Here is a 22,168-nt window from a genome sequence, read left to right on the forward strand (position 1 = left end):
CTAAAACAATGGGAAGGTGTGAATAAGTGAATCAAAGAAAAAAAAATATTATCCTCTGAAATAATTGCTTCTAGTAGCAAATGTAAAACTGATTCTGTTTTGTGATATTTTCAGTTTCTTACATGTGATTCCATTGGTATGTCACTTCCATCACAGTGCTCTTCTGTAGTGTGATTCAACATTGTTATCATTCAGTGTTTCATTGTTGGTTGTGTGGAATTTATTTAGCTGTTCATGCTGCTGTCTGATTTTCTGTGTTTCCTTTCAAGTGATTCCTTCCCTTTTCTTACATGAAGTGGATTTGCAAGTCATTCTTTGCCTGTGTAGGCTACAGCTTGGCTGAAATGCTTGATGTTGACATCCTGCTTTTTTCCTGTGTCAGCTTCCTCTTGTTTCTTGTGGAGCAATAGTAGGAGCCAAAGTTACATTTGAATGTGTAAGCAGGTAAATACGTATTCCACAAACAGACTGGGTTATACATTCTTCTGAGATGTTCATTCCATACACTGTTTCCATGCTAATTTTTACAGTTTGTGGTTTTATATGCTTGCCATTTTGCAAACTATTACAATCACTGACTTTTGTTGAATTCTCAGAATATTTGCTCTCTGCCAGTTTCCCATCTGTGACAGTGGCTGATAGCAAATACTTCACAAGTAAAAGAGAAATGGTGGAGGCAGTATTTTTCTAGTTCCAGTACCAAGTCCCTTAAGGGACCTCGTGGGTCAGCCTCCAAATCCTAGCCAGTGTTTATACTTTTGGACAGTCCTCCTTTCTATAAATTAATATTTTTTTAGCCCATTTATTGCATCTGCCTTTAAAAAATTCTGAGGCAGTTGTTTCTGCCTTTTAAAGACACATTGCATTTAAAAAAAAATGGTTCACTTTAAATCTCTTTTATCCTATTTTTCATCAGCTTTTTTCTCTTTCTTTTAGCGTAAGAGTTAATTGCTCCCTATATGCTTTTTCAAAATAGGCTTTCCTCATATTTTGGCTCAGATCTGTTTTCCCAAATTAAGTTTACTTTTATAAAGGCTATTTCTTAATTTTGAGAGTTCTTATTTTCCTCTTTTATATTTGTGCTTTCTCCTTTACAAGATTGAATTATAAATATTATGCAATCAATAAGAAATAAAGGAATTCAATGGCAGTTTTTATAAAGAAGTTGTAAAAAGACTTTTGTAGTTTTCTGTTATGGAGAATTTATCTCTGATTGTAATGTCATTTCTAGGTTAAACAGTCCACTATATCTTTATTTAGTGAATTTCCTCTGGCCATTACTACATTTTGTCTACATATGCTTCTTGTCAGGTCAGGCATCAAAGTCCCTCCAAGATACCTGTGCATGCAGAGCACTTCTGAAGTTTTTTCTTTGTAGGTGATCTTCTTCCAATTTTGTTTACCTCCAGTCTTCAGGGTAAGCTGTAATCTAAACCAACTGAAAGGAAGAAAAAAAAGCAACAGGTCTGATTTTTTTTCATTCAGCATGTGTGGATCTTGAGCTGGGGATAGCTAGTGCTGTACTTCAGCTCTTCAGTAAAACAATTATTAGTGACAGGTTTGTAAATATTGATGGTCAACATTGGTTTTCAGATTTGTTGTTATGGATATTCAACTCTTTGTGCATTTGATGCAGAACTTGGTATATAAAGGAAGAGAGCTGTGTTTAAACATCTAAGATTTATTGAAAACTATGATTTACAGCATCTAAACATCTGGCCTGAAACACGGGTTTGGAAAGGTTTCTGTAAATAAAAGACAAGTTGATGACAGCATAACCTTCCCCCCCCCCTCTTAATTGTCATAGATATTGATTGTAGATGCATTCACTCTGATGTATTTTGCATTATTATCGACATGAAAACATTACCTGTGATATATTTATTTTTCCATATCAGAAACAGTAGTGTGAGCAAACAGTTTCCCCTATTGAAAAGTTATGCACCCTTATTGAAAAGTTATGTGCCCCTATTATACACTATTAAAAAAACTACTGTGTTTTTTTAAAATATACTTTGAATACACAACTTTTAAATGGTAGAATAGGATAAAGTATTTTTTCACAGCTGTTCAGAAGCAAGAGTGGCTGTAATTGTTCACACCAAGGCATTTGGTCTTGCAATATCATTGCTTACCACTGTCATAGAAAACATTAGATATGATTAGCTGCAGGTATCCATGCCAGATGATATCCTAGTAAAGTCCTTTATATATTTCATCTTATAATTGTATTTGCAAGTTAATGTTTGAAGTGTCAGTCTTTGTAAAATTAGCTCATCTTGTTATGATTTAGAGCTTTGATGTGAGTGAAAGGCTTCAATTGCAATGCACAGTCACATCTGAGAGTAAACTGCATAGACAAAGAGCCTTACAAGACTAGTAAATCAAATACTCTGAACTGTCTATGTGGATTATGAGGTACTATTTGCATAACTTTGAAGTATTTATACTGATGAAATTACAATAATTAAAATCATTGCTGTGTCAATTGCTAGATGCCACAAGGCATAGCAATTACTAGCATGCAAATCAGACTTTGTGTAAGCATTTTAAAGAATAATTACCTTATTTGATTCAGATGTGCCTGAAAGGCATTAAGAATCATTTGAGCTATTTTGCCTTCAACAATTTTTAGGTCTCAGATAATATTGTTTTTATTATTGTTGTTGATGATAATACCTCTGTGTGGGCATATATCTATATGTTTCTGGTTTAGGTTTAAACTGAAGCTTGGTGGTATAACTTGCTGAAGCAGTTAGGAAGGATTTATTTTATATTAGTTTGTTCTCAGTCTCTGTCGACAAATAATTTTATTTTGCATAAGAACAAATACAAGTATGCAAACCCTTAGGATTCTGTTGGTTTTTTGTCACAGCTTGTTAAATCCTGTGTTATGAGGGAAATATATAAATTATTTCTTAGAGAAAAATAAATCTGTTCTTTTTTCTTTAGATTTTTAATAGATGACTTGGGTTTCCACAAGATGATTTTGGAATATGTATTCTGAAGAAATATAGACTGCAAAGATGTGCTCATTCATATATTTGAAGATACATAATGTATTGATGAAACATAATACCCATGAGAAAATTAATTAAGTCTACCCAAATTTCAGAGCCATTCTCCTTACTAATTCTGGGTGGTGAAGGTGTACTCTGCAGTGAATGGTAGTGGACATTTGACAGACATAAGTGGCAGAGAGTGAAATAGGGTCTCCTTCTCGGACTAGAGCCATATTGCTGTGCAAAGTCACTTGAGAAGTGCTTCTAAATCATCCGGGTTTTGGGGTTAATCAGTGCCGTGAGTTTTCCTAGAAAAGGTTCTGCTTGACAGTGCATATCCCAAAGTACATGTTATATACCCTGATATACAGAATTTTGGAATACGAAAATTAGGAATTATAGTGTCCTCCCCCCTGGCTTTGTTTTCCAAGTAACTTTGTTTCCCCTGCACAGTGCAGTACTTGTTGCTGTTAAAATCCCAGTTGTTTATGTAATACTAGCTAAGAACTTGGCATGTGTGCAGGTGCATATGAGAGCTCTTTTATCAATTTATCAATTTTTCTAATGAGACAGTTGTTTTATCAATTTCTTGCTGAATTTTGCAAGGATTATTGGGAACAATCATTTTAAGGAATTAAATCCTCTGTATGAAGAAATACCTACACAAAGACAGCATTATATTTGTTAACACAAATCATCTATAAAACATTAGCATTTTATCCGTGATAGCACAGTCACAAATAATTAGGAACAGAAGAAAAGGTAGATCAGTATGAGACGAGCCTCAACACATGATGCCATTACAGTGGATCTCTGAGGGACATTACAGTGTGTGCTGTAAAGATAAATCTGAGTGCCATAAAGAATCCACCTTGGCCACTCCACCTCTGTCTTTGTGTGAGAGTGTTGTTTATTTTCCTCCCTTCTTCTCTTGCAAAGTTTCAATTGTGTTCCTCATCACTTTGTTGTCAATAAAATATGCACTATCCTCTCACATGAGAAGAGGTTTGTGATCCCTATTAATCTCCAGAACCACGTGAAGGTTTTGGAGACACCAACTTCAGAGCTCAGCTTCTATAGTGACAGCAGAAGATAAACCTCTGTATTCTGATGTCCTCCTCACCCCTGTAAATTATAGCATCTTCTGAATAGGAAGCAAAACCCTTATAGTTAATACTTATTAACTCAAATAACCTTATGCTTCTTGTCTACTTGTGCCATAAATTTGTTTTTATTACAACCATCTATTTTTAACTAAATAACAGCATAGTTCTGGTCTAGTTTTGAGGCACAAGACCTGGGTTTCAGACTTGTATGCTGTTCAAATATCACCCACTTTTCAGTGAGCATAAGCTCAAGTGTGAAGACTATGAAAAACTGCCCCTTGTGAAGTGGCTGGTTCCAATTGCTGAGAGCTACTCCCTGCTAAAACAGGTTTCATTTAATACTGCCTCGCTTTATTCCTCCCCCCCCCCCCTTTTATCTCTTTTAATTCTGAAATTGAATATGGGTTTTTTGAGGATTTTTTCAGCTTCAAATTTAAACTGCTTTTGTCTGGTTCTAGGGGCATCTTGTGGTGTTTTTTCAAATATTCATACCTGAGTATACCCAGATATGCTTATATATGTGCTACTCCATCCATTTTTTACAAAGGCAGTTCTTTCACCTTCCAGCTCCAGTTCCCTCCCATATAAGTCTAGTGCCATCATCATTCATCATGTTCACATAATGGTTTGGAAGAAGAGCTATACTTGCTCCCCTTAAATGAACTGCTACTGTTATTACAGAGCTGTGATTGCTGCTGATATAATGTATTGTAACCATCCAATGTGAAATGCATTTTGTGATGGCTAATAAGTACATTAACAGCCTTTATGTTTGCATTATTAGGATTTAGTTAGAAACCTACTATTTTCGGAAGAGACAATCACCTAAGCCAAATCATTTCCAGTCTGACCCTTATGTGCAAGGGCAGGAGTATAACTCATCCTGGTTTTTCCTCTATCAGGATCATAAATGTTCATGCTTTAGCTTTCATTAACATAGCTTGAACTGGCTACTTAAAGAGGCCAGTATTGGCATCATTTGTCACACTGCAACTTAACAGTTTTCCTTATGTTTATTTATTTTTTATTTTTTTTTAATTCTGGTTACTGTTCATCTGAGCCACCATGGCATCCAGGAAGACCATTGTAGTCTGCATCCCTGCATCCCCTTCTAGTTAAATTCTTCATTGATTTTGTTGGAGATATAAACAAATTTTTTAAATAATCTGCATTTTTTTTCTGGGGTTTTGGAACTCTTCTTTATTCTTACTCCTTTGTTTATGTTCTGTTTCATCCTCTGGGAAATTTCAGTGGACGTATTGAATCCTCAAAGACATCTGGATTTTCATTTGCTTTGCTTATCAGGGGTGGTATTCTTTAGGAAATTCAGGGTCTTTTTGATGCCTAAAAAGAAGCTATTGTGTATTGAGATACTTTAGAAATCTTAGTCCTTATTCATTATTTAGGGTTTTTTTCAAAGAGTTCAATTTTTTTCTTTTGTTTTCCCTAAGGAAAAAAAATACTAGAGTGAACAGTAATTCTTTACTTATTACTGAGGAACATTATCTGTCATCCCAGTGTTTTATCCAGAGAAAGCAAATTAAAAAGAAAACTGTGGGAATCAGTAGTGATCAAGTCCTTAGACAGCCAATACACTTACTATTCATTTTTAGTGCTCTTGGTATGCAGTGTTTGGTCCCACCTAAAAAGAGTACATAAGACCATATGATCTAGTACAGTCATGGAGTCCTAAACCACAAAATACTCCATATGGTTGTTCATTGATCCAAATGTCCAACAAAGGCCTGTATTGGCTCTTGCATTGCACGAGTGAGTGCTACATGTCATGCACAGAGGTAGATCTTGAAGTCTGAGGGCAAGAATCCTTGTGTCTTACTGGTAGATTTTTAGGATACATTATGGTAGAGGGAAGACGAGAAGACAGAGAATAAGAATAATCCTTGACTCACAGTATACTTTGAGGAGTCAGTCCCTTAGAATAAAAAATAAGTGAAAGTACTTTGGAGTCCAAATTTCATCATATGACTGTTTACTTTGATGGAATATATCTCAGGTATATCAAATGATGACATTTAGTCGACCTCACACCTAAAATTAATTACAAGTGTTCTATAATATTAGTAAATCTGGCAGGTGTGACTACATTGAATCTTTCCTATTTTGCTTTCCAAACAATAAGAAAGATAAACAAGTTATGAGAATGGGTTGATCCAACTGCAGACTGAACTGCATTGATCTTAGAATTTGGTGTTGAAACTGACAACATCTGTGGTTACTGTCTAGCTCTGATTTGAGCGAGCTTTTGAATGTCTTCTTTATTCTTAAAGTTAAGTATCAGGAACTTGGCTGTCGAAAGAATTTAAAAAAATACAGGCCAAAGGGGATTGTTTAAAATACAACAATCTCAAAAATCTTATGTTGCACTACAGTAGCAGTTCCCATGTTGCTTCTGTCATTGTGTGAGTCCTTTTTTTTTGTGTTTGTTGGTGTTTTTCTAATTTTGGGCGCACGCTACCTTTTTTTTTCCCCCTGTTAAATTCACTGTGTTTTCCCTTTGAAATCTTAATACTGCCAGTTCAGCTTTGCTGAATTTGGGGAAAGAGAAGAAGCTTTTAATTATTAGCTCAGGTTTCACTAGAGTTGAAGAAAGACATTTCATGTCAACATAAATTATCTTCATGAAGAAAATTAGGAAGGTTATTCCTTGGAGATTTTAGAAGAAATCTAGGTGTTGGGGGAGAAAGGATTTCAATGCTTTTCTGATTTTCTACCCACCTATTTTTCAGATTTTGCAGTTACGATACCAACGTAAGCTGTGTTAAGTAAACAAATACATTGTGATTACTATGCTCAAGTGCTGGGACCTAACCAGAGTCAGGGGAACCCTGTTGTTTTCCTCAGATTAGAAGAAAGAAATTATACATTGTCATCTTTTCAGCTTAATCTATCTAAAGAGAGGCAGAAATTGTATGTATGTCACAGTCAGAATTATTTCATTTCTCAAAAGTACTTTTTGCAAGAAAGAGCTTCCCATTGTCATAAGTTGATACTGACTTACTGGTGAAGTTTCTATTTTGGGGGTTTTCCACTTTTTATTTTTTTATTTTTAAAACTTCCTTAAATAAAGAAAATATACACAGGAAACTTCTGCAAGCTCAGAGTGCAAAGAGTAAAAACTCCACTACTTCTCCTTACATTTAAATGGAAAAATGGCTCAAATCCAGCTGGTTCACCACTGGATTGCAGAAGGTTTCTGTAGTTCATACAGTTGATTGTTGTATTTGGCCTCTATGCAAATACACTGAGTTTCATAAGTGGTTAAAACTGGCTCTACTCCCTTATGTAGTACACACAGTAGCTGGAGGGATAGTTCTCGGAAAATTGTGAGTGTTGGCGCTAAACCCTTTTTAAAAATATGTGTAAAAGAAGGATTTACACTTTTTAATTAGAAATTTTCTTCCTTTACGCTAAAAAAAAATCTACATTCTTTCTGGGTGTCCTGGGTTTTAAAAAGGGATATCCAGGAACTGCATGAAAAACAACATACAGCAGAAGAGGAGGTGAAGGGTACAAGTTGAGATAAATGCAAGACTTTATGCTGTGACTAGAAATACTTCTATAAAACTATGTATCAGATAAAAAGGTTGAGAGCTGGCAGGTATAGTATAGTGGAAATCTGTACTTATTCGTTTACTAGACCTACAGCATAGAGTATTAGCCTGAGGTGACCACTTACCCTGGAAACTTAAGAACCAGATCTGAATTAACAATGTAGCTACAGCTCATAAAATTAAGCAAATATTTCCTCAAAAAGAAACATTTCCAGCTCATGTGTGGGATGGATGTCGTCCATCCTGTGGATAGGAAAAAAATAATATTTAGGTCACCATAGCCTTCATGTAATTCTCCTTAAAGTACTCCGGTGATAAAATATTCAAGAATAATTTGAGAAAAATCTCATCACAAATAGAATTTATTTTTAGAATAAATTTTTGGAAAAGCAGCTATCTTTACCAATGTAAATATTTCCTGTCTTTTTTTCTTTTCTTTTCTTTTTTCTTTTTTCTTTTTTTTTTTTTAATTTACTCTGGTCTCCTAACAGACATGTTGCTCAGAAGAGTATTTCAGAAGTGTATGCTCTCTATGAATATATCCATATGTTTTTCTGTGGATAGAGGCTTCCTTTATTATAATGTGACATTTACATAACTTTACTTATGTGTTCCTTTAAATATATAGTTTATATTAGTGTGTTGTATTAAACACTGGACTTGCACACAATCACATAACACTCTTATCCATAAAAATAGAAGAGCATAGGAAAATGATAGGAAATCTCAAATCTCTTCCACAATCTGTGCAACTCAAATAACACAGTTTTGTCAGAATTTGGTTGGAAGTTTTATTGAATATCTCAGTGAATAGTAGGGTGCTTGAATGAAGCCAGTTCCCATACTATGCACATAAGAAACGTGGGGAAGGACACTGAAAGACCCTCACTGACAGCTCAGTCCATCGTGCAGTCTTTCCTGTGCTCCCTTGGCAGACAAGGTGGAAGACATGAGTAACATCAGCCTGGTTAGAGCACAGAGATTAGATCTGATGTGGTTTCCCCTCTACAGAGATCTGGCCTAAAGGAAAGTTGTCGGTGTGGTATTATCTCTAACAAAGAACAGAAAATACATCTAAGGAGTAAGTCTTGGCTGTGAATAGGTTATCCTGTTCATTGAGATCTCCAGAAGGACAAGGTTCTGATTTGAGAGGATTGAAAGGGAAATTAGTATATGAAGTGATGCAGAGCATTACTGTTAACATGTTAAAGAGCTCTGTGTAGATGCAAACACTGAGAGAAGGCATGATTACAAGACAAGTATTCTGAAAAAAAGAGTTCTGCTGCTGAAACCTTCCTTCAAGAAGAAAGAGGAGTTTGAAGCCTTGAGGACAGATTGATTAAATTTTACATGAGGACTGAAAGAGTCATGGAAAAAAGCAAAGAATTTAAGAACAAAGAGTTGGTTTAAAAGATGTAGTGAATCTATTATTTGTGTTTTTCAAGAGCCTGATTTAATTAAATATTTTAGCTCATGCCTTCAAAAAAAAAAACCAGTGTGCTGAGGAAATTTGTGTGTTTCTGAATGTTGGCCGGCCATGCCAAAGGAAAGGCACAGAATATCATGGAGAACTGTATGATATCAGCACTAAAAGTAGTAGAAGCAGGATTAAATTTATTAAGTACCAAATGGAAAATTATACGCATGAGGATGAAAGCAAAATAATAAACAAAATAGTTAAGAAATTGGAGTGTCTGATACAGGAACTGGTTGTGGATATTGAATACCAGATGATAGAAACTTTCTGAATTTTGAAAAAGGCATAAAAAATGTGCCAGGTGCTGCATTTTTAGCAAAAAGGCCCATCTAATTTTTACAAAATAGTAAAAAAGAAGCAAGAAACCTGGCCTGAGTAAGGGAGAATACTTCAGAGAAATCAACATATACATGTGTGCTGCTATCATGGTGGCCTAAGGCTTTAGTGTGTTCTGAATGGCATATTTGTGTTAACCATAAGGGAGAGGCCTTAAAGTGGGCTGTGAAACCTCCTCCATCAATTCAGTGATGTCAATACCACTCCTGGGTTTATGTTAATTCCAGTCATGATTATTTTGAATAAGTAATTTAAGAATAGACTTCTATATATCAAGGGAGTAGAAGATTTTAGGGAAACAAGAAAAAAAAGAGGAAAAGATTACTATTTCTGGAATGGGAGCAGAACATTTTACAGAAAGAATTGTAGGAGCTGTGCACTGTTGGTAGTCAGTCTGCAAAACGAGATGATTTCTATGGCGCTTTTTCTATCAAGTCAACAAGACACTTTGAGATGTTGATTAAAAATGGAGAAGGAACCTTTTTTCAGAGTGAAATTTAAAGTAGGGATTTTGTGTGCTGCTTTTGCACTGCCCTATCAAATTTGGGAAGAATACATACACGTATTTTCTTTCTGTAGTGATTATATTTACATTCAAATGTGAAAATTTCCTTTACATTCTTGACAATTATAGTTAATTGTCAAAAGGGAGAGGAAGGTTAAAGAGGCAATAGATTTCAAGGGGTTGGTTTCTCCTGTCAGTTATGTTCTAATATTAGTTTGGTTTATTAGCTTTTTTATAAGCCTACAGAACTGTATCATAGAACATAGTTTGGCCCAAAATTCAAGCAACTGAACATTTAACTCTTTATTTAAATAGGTTAATATTTTTTGTTAATTTATCAGATCTTTTTCTATTGTCTTTTTGCAATTATTTGTGACACTTAGAATTTTAGGAATTTAATCCCCCATTTTTCGGAATTATATCTTCTTAGTGTGATTGAACACCTAATTCTAAATCTCTTTTTCCCCATCCTTTTCTAGTCTCTAGTCCTCTGTTATTTTTACATCCTTTCTCAGAAGATAATGCTTTTATTATAAATGGCAGAATTAATAGAATTAAAATTATGTTTACCAAGAATGGTATGAAAAGAGAAAAGAGAGTTTGCATGGCATGACATGCACTGTGGGGATAACTTCTCTGTCTGTAGAAATTTATACTATGGGTTAGATTTTCTTTCTCAAATGTGGGCATGCAGTAATCTGAACATTACTCTTGGGAGGAAGAAACCAGGAAGAGAAAGCTAATTCCTAAGAAGAGAAGAAACATCAAATATATGTAACATGAATCCCTCTAGGAGAAATGGAAATGGAAAATTTACTTTATTCATTTACTTTTTGTAATTTTAATTTTATTTGCTTGCTTAGTATAGATTGAGGGCAGCTAGAAAGACCAAAGGCTGTATCAGCAAAGAGAATGTCATTCGTCAAACTCCAGGAACAGGAATTACAAATTTTGTTGGAAAAGGTTGTGATTTTCTTTGGCAAGCGTTTTGATGAACAGTTTGCATAATGTATCTGGTATTCCTTGAGCATCTAATGTTACTATTTTTCTTGCTTTACATGTTAGATATATCTATTGGTTGAATATTGAAAGCCTTTAAGCATTTTAATGTTTTGTAAAGGAACAGGTGTTTGATTTTCCTCCACTGAACTGATGAAGACAGACTTAAAGGATAATTTTGTAGTTCACAGTTTAATCTGAATCCCTTTTAGCTAGACAATTGCCCTATGGTTGTGTATGTAAGTGGCTACTGGTTAAAATGTTCACAGGTGTGGCTAAAGAATCTACACAGTTCCCTCCTATTTCAGATTCTGGTATGGAGCACAAGTGGGTTTCTTGGCAATGCATAACAGTGAAGGTCAGTCAACCCAAAATCTAGAGCCAAAAAGAATTAAAATGAAAGATGAATATCAAAAGAAAGGAAAAATAATCTGGTAAACAAACTTAATTCTGCCAAGAGCAGAAACTTCTGCTCTGCAGAAGCTCTTCACTACTGCTGTTTAAAAGCTTTAAACTACACCATAGAAGCAAAAAATCACTGAAGTATCTTGAGGAATGAGGTTCAGCCACTGTTCTATATTAGAGTCTGTTAAGCTTGCTTGTAAACTGTAATGCTCTGAAGATCTCAGCACCTGTTCAAGACAAGGCTTGAAACTTTTAATATGTGGCAACAGACTGTTATATCTTGCTGACCAACAGGAGGTAAGGACACAAACTTCTTTGAACATTTTCTTAAATTTCTTTCCCATCTCCAGATAGAGAGTTTTAGTTACAATAACCTGAAGATTTTTATTTAGTAGTATATTATTCTTGCCTCTGATACAAAGCCAGAACTCAACCTTCAGTAACATAAATGAAGTTGTGTCATAAACAAAAGCTTGAAACCTCTACAAGTCGGGCCTAATCCTATCATGTGAAGAGGACGTGGGGACTGTTCCTTGTATGGCAGCTGGGAACTAGATCCTGAATGGTAAAATGCTGGAATATTGTATTATGAGATGAGAGTATGATAGCACAGGCATAGCTTTGCAGCTAATGGCTGCAACACAGAGAATGATTCATACATTAAGGATTGTTTGGAATAGCACAGCCCCATGTTCAATGGAAGGTGGAAAGTCTTCCTTGTGACTTCCTGGTTTCAAACATTTTTGCAACTACTAAACAGTGACCACCATAAGTCAAATTGAAAATAGTAAGAGGAAAGATATGTCAACATGCTCAATGGAAAATTGTATTACCCAATCAGAACATCAAGGCATATGACCAATATTGAAAATCCTAACAATGGGCTCATTTTGCTATGCTTCTAAACGTATATATTTTATTATATTAGCTATGCTTTCACATCATAGACTCTTAGAATTGTTTGTGTTGGAAGGGACTTTAAAGATCATCTAGTTCCAACCCCCTGCCATAGGTAGGGAGCCCTCCATTAGATAGGGTTGCTCAGAGCCCCATCCAACCTGGCCTTGAACACTGGGAAATGTGGCATCCACAATTTCTCTGAGCAACATGTTCAAGTGTGTCACCATCTTCTGAGTAAATATTTTTTTTTCTTAATATCTAATTTAAACCTACCCTCATTAAGTTTAAATCTCTTTCCTCTTGTTCTGTCACTTCATGCCCTTCTAAAACTGTATTGTACACCAGGACTCTCCACAGGACACCTCTGGGCCTGATTGATCTGAGAATTCTTTCTGCTTGGTCCTCAAATTGGTCGCAAGAATTTTTAACTTAATACCTTTTTTGCTATCCAGCTATTTGGTATAATGTAATATAACTTGTCTACTTCACAGGAAGTCAGATATTTCTGCTGCATATATAAATTCAGTTTTTACAGCAGGAAAAAAATTTACTTCCAAAGATCACTAGGAAAGTTTTGCTTTTTCTTTTTACCCATATTTGGGTATGAGGGCTTGATGCCAGGTTTCTTTGAATCTTGGAGGAAGTCATCAACATCTCAGCTTAGTCACTGCTGTTGAAAACTCTCAAAAGCTTAATTAATGAACCTCATGTTTGTTCTCCTGGAAAGACATTTATTAATTGTACCATTCCAGAAAGAATTCAAATTCATTCAAATTGAGAAGAAATTAGACCTAATCTTCACAAATAAAATATTCTTGTGTAGGTAGTTTTTGAACAGTGAAGAATGTGTTCAATTCAGAAAAACAGTAGCCCATAATAGCATGGCTGCTATGGTAAGAACTGTCAAAGCTACAAAAGTTTTTAAAAAAATTGCACATCACTCTGTTTAACTAAAACAACTAGAGGAATATATACAAAAACAGATTCTAAAAAAAAAAAAGGGCTTTAACTTGCTTGTGTCATTTTGATAAAAAAGAGTTTTCCAACAATATCTCTGACTTACAAGTGCATATTTGAGTATATGTTTGATGCTGAGGATGCAGGAGATTTAGGCTCAAGTTTTCATCCAGAAAACCACTGGGAGGTTTTACATATTGTGTTCTGCATTAGCCTGAAAGCCCCACCAAAGATTTTGTCACTGATTTCCCTGTAGCTGTCCTGGATCTGGATATCACCATTTGAGCATTGCAGTCTATCTCCTCTCAACAAGTTTGTGATTTAAAATATTCTGAATATTAGCTTGACAATATCTTTATACAATATTATTGATTGTGATGTTTTTGGACTATTAAACAATGTTACAAGCAGCTGTTGAAACATTTAATCTGGGAAAGTATATCAGTGCAACTTTTTCAGGTAATGTCTACATGTTATATTTAATAAGACCCCTTCTTCAGCTTCAGTGAAACTGATCCAAATTAGAAGGGCCTGTGAGCTTCATCAGAGATACTGAGGATTACTTATATGAAGGAATCTGTATTGTAGTTAGGATAGGGCTTTATGGGCATATGAGAGGAAAAAATGTCTTTGTTGTTCTTCTACTCATGTCTGAAAAGTCAACTTAATAAAGCCTGAAAGGCTAATCTTTCTGGGTGAAAAAGGGTGCTTGTGTTATATATTTATATGTAGAAAAGCAGAGGATTTTAAAACTATTTGCAAATATAGGAAAACTTCTGATTATTGTTGAGTCTAATTTTAAATTTAATTAAACATCATATCTCTAAAGCTGTTTGTAAATGTTGTATAAATATGTAATGCTTCTAATGTTAACAAAATCTGTCCAATATCATACACTGCATACTTAGTTTTATTTCTTTCAGTTAACTTTGTGTGCATTTTCTAGTATCAAGGAGCAAGCATTTATTCATTCAAGTGAAATATTTATGACTATATAGTGATATTTTCTTGCTAGGTCCATGAGCAGTTTTGTATTCGCATTTAAACTTGTAGCAGTTCTAGACTATTTTCAGTATGGCATGTGCATTCAATTAGCTTCAAAAGGCTACCATAGAAAAAAGAACTGAAGAAATGCTGTTTAAATATATATGGTGTGTTCTTCTGTTACAGCAAGTAAAACAACAACACAAGAAGTTTCTGAGATTTCATTTAAGGTTTTAAGTTTCCTTGAGCACAGAAATGAGATTAGGGAGAGTTCATGATAACAGTGACATGTGGAAGGTCCCACTTATTAAGTTGATGAAACAAGAGTCATTAGTACAATATGAGCATGTGGTCTCTGTCTAGCCTTTGGATCACTGGTGTCACACACTATGAATTTGTAGAAAACCATTTGTCCTGGCTGCTGTCTGCAGAGGAAAAATACAGCCAAGAGTAAAATTTGGTATGGCTTCAAACACAGAAATATTTGAAGTAGTCCACCTTTTCATGGGCCAACTTCTAAGATATTATTGTTTGTCCTAACCTTAACCTTCCTTGACAAAACACTATTTAAGTCACATAAAAAAAATTGTATTGTTGAGGCCAAATTTACTTGTCTTTTATGGGAAGTACATTTCTTTTAAAATGTATTGTGTCTACTTGCAAGCTCATGGGAAAGATAATTTCTATCCATTACAGATATTTGATATATTCTCCTGTGATTATGTAGTTGTTTTATTTCCAGAATACCTTTCTCCTTCATGATAATTTTTACTCTGATTTTTAAATACGTGCATCTATTAAGAATTAATGTGAAATAATTAACAACTTTAATTTCTTAAATCTTTATTTTTCATCTTAGCAGTGCTGGTGGTATTTTCCATGGTGCTTTCCATGCAAACTAGATACATGTAGTATTTTATTGTCAAAATAATGTTTCAAATAGTAAAATGGTAAGGGAATACTGACTGAGCTATTAATAAAACACACCAGCTTTTAGCTGGCAAAGCAGCCTTCTTTCCATCAAATATGTCTCAGCCTTTAATAAAGAAACTCAAGTGGTGTAGGTGAAAAATTACTTTTCTCACCCGGTCATCTGTCTGTCATGTATTATTCAGGTCACCAATGTTTGTCCTGAACTGTATCATTCTGTAGTTGTGTCAGGTATGAAATATGTTCAGTGTAATTCCATCAGACTTCACGAAGTTGATTAGAACAGATCACCTTTCGGCATGGGCACAAGTTATCTCAGCAGATTGAATGAAAAAGACTTATTTATCTTTGCCTGATAATAAAGAAAAAGATGAGCAAATTTATCCATTAACTTGAAAAGAGTCCCATATTTTGTGTGAAAACAAACTGAAGGCAGTAATTCTATTGAAAACACTTTAATACATGAATGTTTCTTTGACAACATGTTTATGTTTGAAACCAGAAAATATAAACCTTGAGCCACATGCATTCTATAACAAGCTTTTAAATGTTTCTTTTTTCCCCTTGAGCACAATCCTCAGAAACAATTAAATTGGTGTTGCTTTATTTTTGATAGGTTGTTAAGGCTGTAATGGTGCATTTTTCCCTCAAAATTCAAATGTTAGTGAAGGTCTAAATATAATGGGGCGTGATAAATGTTTTCTTCCTAATTAATAAGAATAAAAAATAGATATGAAATACTTATCAGTGATATCTAAAAAAGTAAATTATTCTTTTTTTCTCAAGTATAATGGCTAAAACTCCACTCTACAATAATCTGGTAAAGCAACTTTTTTTATTTTAAAGTTTTTTATTCCCTCTTATGAAGAATAATTCTGCTATTGAGAGGGCATTAATGACCTGAACAACCTTTTTGGAATCTGTGATAACTCAATGCAATCATCTCTCCAATACCCTTTTTCTAACTGAAAATTTTCATGCCTCATGTACAGCTCCCATAGATGTTCAGTGCTGTTGTGATACACCTTCCTAAAGCATTGCATCTCAGCAACAGAAAATTCAGAATAGGTGGAAAGAGACAAGGACTGTCCTTCTTTCCTGTAAACTTCAATACTGTCTGAAAGGTAGACCATCATTTGTGGAATATTACAGGTGTTTATTTCATTCTGAATTAATACAAACGTAGTATAACCAGATGGCAAAACAAGCTGGGTGGGTTTGGACAACTAGCAACTACTATAAGGCCACTGAGTTACCACACAGGTTCACCTTTGTCCTGACAAGGAGTGGAAGAGGTCTTTGCTGCTGGGTTCCTTTCTCTGCTTGAGCACTTTTCTAGTGCAGCTCAGCCTCAGTGCTTCCTGCTCCATCTCACTTTTGCAAGAAAATGTAGTCTTAGGTGCCTGCTTCTGGAAAAGTGTAGGGGAAAATGAACCCTGAGAGAGGGGAGCTAAAGACACAAACCCAAACTCAGTTGTTTTGATATGGTCCCCAGTTGGCTGGGGATTGTTGTTTCCCTTTTTGGCCATCCATTGGGATTAGCAGAGACTAGGGTTTTTAGGTTGGGGCTTCTGAAATTATTCACTGTCATAATATGAACGCATAAGTTAATTTATTGTTCCAAGATTTACTGGTTTAAAGGCTGGACCCAGGAACGGGTGAGAGGAAAGTTTTTGAAGCATTTTCACACAAATGCCTGTTTGTCTCCCTGGTGACCCATGAGGGATCAAATTGTCTAACCTCAGTCCTCCAAACAAAGTGCATGTCTGAGGTTTAAGCAGATTATCTGAATGTCCTTTTTGAACACCTTCAGACTTTTCAGTCTGAGTTCCTGATTATAGCTAGTTCTCTAGATTTTACAGTGCCTAAGTGTTTCAGAACAGTAAAGTGCACAAAACGTGCTGTTATTCTTTTAATGTTTTATTAGGGCAATCTCCTTGCAAGAAACTGCTTTAAACTATCCCAGATTGCCCAGAATATAACTCAGACTCTCTTCTGTTAGAAACCTGGATCCATTAAGCTACCTATTTTTTGTAAAAACCTTATGTTGAAGTTTAAGATATTTTTATTTTATATGAAACTTATCTTTGGATTTTAATTTTGAATCCTTACAAGGTTTAGTAACTACAGCATATGTTGGCTATTTTACTTTAAATAAATAGAACCAAATCCATCAAGACTAGATGATAAATATCAAATTTGTGATCTTTAAACTCCCATCCAACCCAAGCCATTCTGAGACAAACCCTGTTATTTTTTCCAAAAACACCCCTAAACTTATTGCAATCTTCTCCCTAAGATGAAATATAAGAAACTTAATTTTAATAATGTTATAATACTAATAAAATGAAATCATTATTTTAAAAATTCAAAGTGTTAACCATGAGAAATGCTAACCTTTTAAATATTTGAGCATTTATCTGCATCTTTTTTAAAGCTGTTGTTGTGTTCAGTTTCCCAGCTCATCAGAAACCTTTAAGAACCTCGGTTTTTTCACTCTTTCATTCTCCATCCATTAATCTGTGTCTTTCCTCCCCAAACTGATAAAGCGCTATACAGACTAAGCCAGTTAATGGATGCACTGGGTCACATTCTGCCCTCAGATACAAATCTGAGATCAGCTCCCATTGAATCTACAGAGACTGCAACCAATGAAAGTTTTGGTTGTGTTTTTGAGGGTGCAATTTGGCCTACCTCGTTTAAGGAGGTCATGTAATTAATTTATGGCTGCACAGCTTGTGCTGTGGAAAAGAACACTAAAGCTATGTATAAATGCTCAGGACAATGTGTGTGCCACTGTGGAAGGTGAAAGCAGAATACACAGCATGCTAACAATTGGTTTAAAGACCAAGGCTGCAACTTTTATTGAAAAAAGAATAGCTTAAACTGCAATGTTACTTGACAGATAATAGTCTCTGCAGACGTAAGTAACCATAAAACCCGAGGGCACCAATCATGTGCTTCAGATCCCATGAAGATGTGATCTCCAAGCTGTACCAATACCAGGGAGGAAGATAATTTCTCAAGAGTGCTAGTGAGCACTGTGAAATTTTGTGGTTTGTTAAAATCAGATGCTGCAATAAAGAGACCAAGAGATCCTTTTGCTTTTTCTTTTTTAAGGGGAAATAAAATGGTGCTGCTTCAATATTTATCAAGTAAATGTGTTTTACATACAAACACATTGCAGTACAAAGTTTTCAATCGTAACATTAAATGAAGGATCCTAGTGTCTGTTATTTTTACTTAAATTTTGAATAAATCTTCTCATGTTTTTTGTAGTCATTATGCTTTAAGGATAGCCATGCTGCTGTAAGAGAGTGAAAGTATCTAATAAGCAGGTGACCCAAAGACAGGCAATTGAAAAGATCCTAGGGAGCTCATTGTGTATTAGTGTGATTGGAGTTTCTCTGTTCCCAAACAATATTTTACATGAATTTGGGTACAGGTTATATGATGTTATATGGCAACAGGGTATGGGAGCAATTTCTGCCTCATGGCTTTCTTGCCAGATGAATATCAACTAAATATAAACTGTGCCTTCTAATAAAAATCTATTTAATGAAATACAGAGGTTATAGTGTTCAGGGGCTCTATAACTAAATTGATTCCCTGTGTACTTTGTTAGGTTTTCCTGCAATTTTTTTACATCTGTAGTGGAATTCAGACACAGATTAAGACATGTAAATTCAAGTGTTTGAGTGTAAAATATTCTTTAAGGAGGGCAAAAAGGAAGATTTGAGGAACCACAGGCTAGTCAACCCCCTCAGAACCTGGGAAAGTGATGGAACAACTAATCCTTGAAACCATCTCCAAATACACGAAGGACAGGAAGATAATTGGGTGTAGTCAGCATGGATTTACAAAGGGGAAGTCACGTTTAACCAACATTCCACAACTAAGTGATTAGCTTAGAGGACCACAGGAGAGCAGTGAGTATTTTTTGCATTGGTTCTAATAAAGCCTTTAACCCTGTTTACAATAACATCCTTACAGACGAGATGACAAATCACAGGTTAGATAGGTGGAGAGTGACGTAGATTGAAAAATGGCTTAGCAACTGTGTCCAGAGGTTATGATAATGGCATGAAGTCCAGTTGGAGTCAAGTAGCTAGTAATGCACCCCAGGGATTGGTACTGGGGCCAATACTGTTTGATGCCTTCATTAATGACCTGAACAGCAGGACAGAGTGAACCCCCAGCAAGTTCACAGATGATAAAAAAGTGTGAGAAATGACTGATACAACAAAGGACCTGTTGGTCCTTTGAAGAATTGAGCTGATGGTGTTCAACAAGGGGAAATGCAAAGTCCTGAACCTGTAGAGTTATAATCCCAGGCACCCATATAAAACCAGCTGGAAAGCAGCTTGTCAGAGAAAGACCTCGGAATCCTGGTAAACAAGGAAGCTGGCCAGAAGACTGCAGTGTATCCTTGCAGCAAAGAAGGCAGGCTGTGTACTAGGTTGCATTTTGAAGAACATTGCCAACAGGCCAAGGATAGTGAACCTACCTCTCTACTTAGCACTGGTGAGACACATCTCGAGTACTGTGTTCAGTTCTGGGCTCTTCAGCACAAGAAGAAGAGACTGAAGCCTTTCTCATGAGAAGCAGCTGAATGAATTGGGCCTGTATGTATTCAGCCTGGGGAAGAGATGTCTCAGGAGGATCTTAATAACACATACAGTCACCTGATGCTGTATAACACAGAGACTGCCAGATTTGTCAGCAGAGCCCACTGATAGGATAAGAGACAATGGACACAACTGAAAATACAGAAAGTTTCACTTAAATGTAAGAAAAAGCTTCCTACTGCGTGGGTGGTCAAATATTAGTGCATTAGTTGCCTTGATAGGTTATGAAATTTCCACTTGTGAAGATACTCAAATCCACCCTGGACATGATTCTGGGCAATCTGCACTAGATAATCCTGTGTGAACAGAAAGGTTGGACTAGATGATCTCACAAGGCAGCTTCCAACCTCAACAGTTCTGTAATTCTGTGATATTCTTTATTGTTCTAGTTATTCAGGCCACAGTAAAGCAGACACTGTCATTTGAGAAGCTGAACTGCTATTTGAACTCGACTGAACTTGATGAGGTTGCCCACATGTCTATCTGGTTCCATTTTACATGTATGACAGTATCTCTGACATACAGGGCTGACACATATGGCAAAGGAAAGATGTAAATCTTACACTATTGTGAAGTCCTATCTGCAGTCTTATGTTACTTTAGGGTGTCTCAGATTGTGATGCCTCAGACATCCCCTATTGTAAAAGCAGGCTGATGAATAGCAGAAATTATGTATACAAGACATATATTTAGTATGTTTAGACACCATAACTCTAGGTACACTGGAATGTCAGTACATGAAATTGTTTCCCATTCAGCACTAGGTCTTACAGTTGAAAAATTACCTGTGTATAACAATCCAGACTTCTTCCTTGTCAAGAAGTGTATTGGATGGTCCCTTCTTCAGCTGAACTGAACCAAATTTATACCAGGAAGCTGGGACACATTTTTTGACGATCAACTGTGAAGAGTTAAAATTAACCAGTGTTGATAATTGATGTTAAATTTCCATTTATATTCTCCCAAACCTACAGAATTCAGTAAATAAGCTAATGAGGATTTCATCATAGTCTTTGCACGTTGTGGGTCTAGAGATGAAGGTTACTATAGATGTCTTTGATCAAGATTTCTGGGCTGATTAGAATGTCTGATGCCCCTCTTGCAGTAGTGCAACCTGTTCTGCTTTGGGCAAGTTAGATTCTGCTTTTCAAAAGAAGACTCAGAGACTATATTTCAAAATCAGGTTATGATGGATAGTCTATCATATTTCATTGGGGTTTTCTTATGTAAAGAGCAGAAAAAAGTCTGTTGTACAACCCAAAGTATAGTTGTACAAGACAAATTATAGAAATATTTGTCCTCATTTTTTAAAAAAATTGGTTTTGCTAGTGTAGCTCAAAGCAATTTGTTGTCAGTGCTTTATAAGTGTGTTAAAATCTGTATTGAGAAAATATCAATTTCCACAGTAGTAGCTGTTTTCATAATGGAATGAACAGCTTAAGAAATGTTGAGAAAATAAAATATAACTCTATTATTTCTAATGAGCTAACATGATGATTAAAATTGTTGATTAAATAGTATTTATCACACTGTGAGGAAAACCTTAGCCTGACAAAGTGCTAAATTTAGACCTTATGAGCTTCTAGGGAGTCAAGTGGTTAGTTTACCCTTGTTAAATTCCTGCTCCTTTGATGAGGACATATTTATATTAAATGCAGAAAGCATCTTACCAGTGATCTTGCAAACATTTAACATTGCTGATTTTTCCATTTAAACATGTCTGCTCAGTGAGAATTCCATCTGCATTCATGTGACTCTGCCAGATGTGTCAGTAGGCTGTTCAAGGATAGAGATTTTTAAAAAGAGTCAGCTTTGAAACAAACATGAATCAACATTTAGCTTCAAACAGAATTAGAGTGGAGTTAAACTGATATCAAAGAAGTTAGGAAGTTCGCCTTGTCACAATGTGAAATACAGTCGTACAGTTGTTCAGTAAGCAAGTTTGCAGGTAGCATTTTGAAAATCAGTGCACTTCTTAAACGGTATATGGATTTTTTTTTGTGTTTATGTAATGATTGTTAATTTCTTTTATTTGACATAAATTTATTTAAAATATAACTTTAACCTTGATGCTTTTAAGAGTGTTAACTTCTGTTTATAGTATTGTATTCTTCACTTCTCATAAATGTTATTTTCATCCATAAAAGCCAGAGCTTGGCTTTCTAGCTCTTTTCTTCATTGATAAATGCGCTAGTGCCTAAAAATTAAATTTGACAAGAAATAAATATTATTTACAATACTGGAAAGTAATTTGGTGTGCATAGGTTGTTGTACTGAATTTTAAAAAAATGTTTGGATAAAAATACAAGTCCTGTGTTCACTTTTCATTCTTTGTATCTGTAAGCACCAATTTGTAGAATTAAGGTG

The 22,168-nt window shown here is 35.3% G+C and overlaps 1 long non-coding RNA gene across 1 annotated transcript; it reads right to left on the minus strand.

Annotated features, from left to right (window-relative positions):
- Window positions 1-1,313: 1,313 nt before the first annotated feature.
- LOC148225503 (uncharacterized) lies at window positions 1,314-21,692 on the minus strand. The gene is made up of 3 exons (XR_015804465.1): window positions 21,472-21,692; window positions 20,587-20,702; window positions 1,314-1,438 (listed from the first exon to the last, which is right to left on the minus strand). It is a non-coding gene; the product is annotated as an uncharacterized LOC148225503 (long non-coding RNA).
- Window positions 21,693-22,168: the final 476 nt, after the last annotated feature.

Source organism: Sturnus vulgaris, chromosome 1 (assembly GCF_052056855.1).
Source record: "Sturnus vulgaris isolate bStuVul1 chromosome 1, bStuVul1.hap1, whole genome shotgun sequence".
Taxonomy (NCBI): Eukaryota; Metazoa; Chordata; class Aves; order Passeriformes; family Sturnidae; genus Sturnus; species Sturnus vulgaris.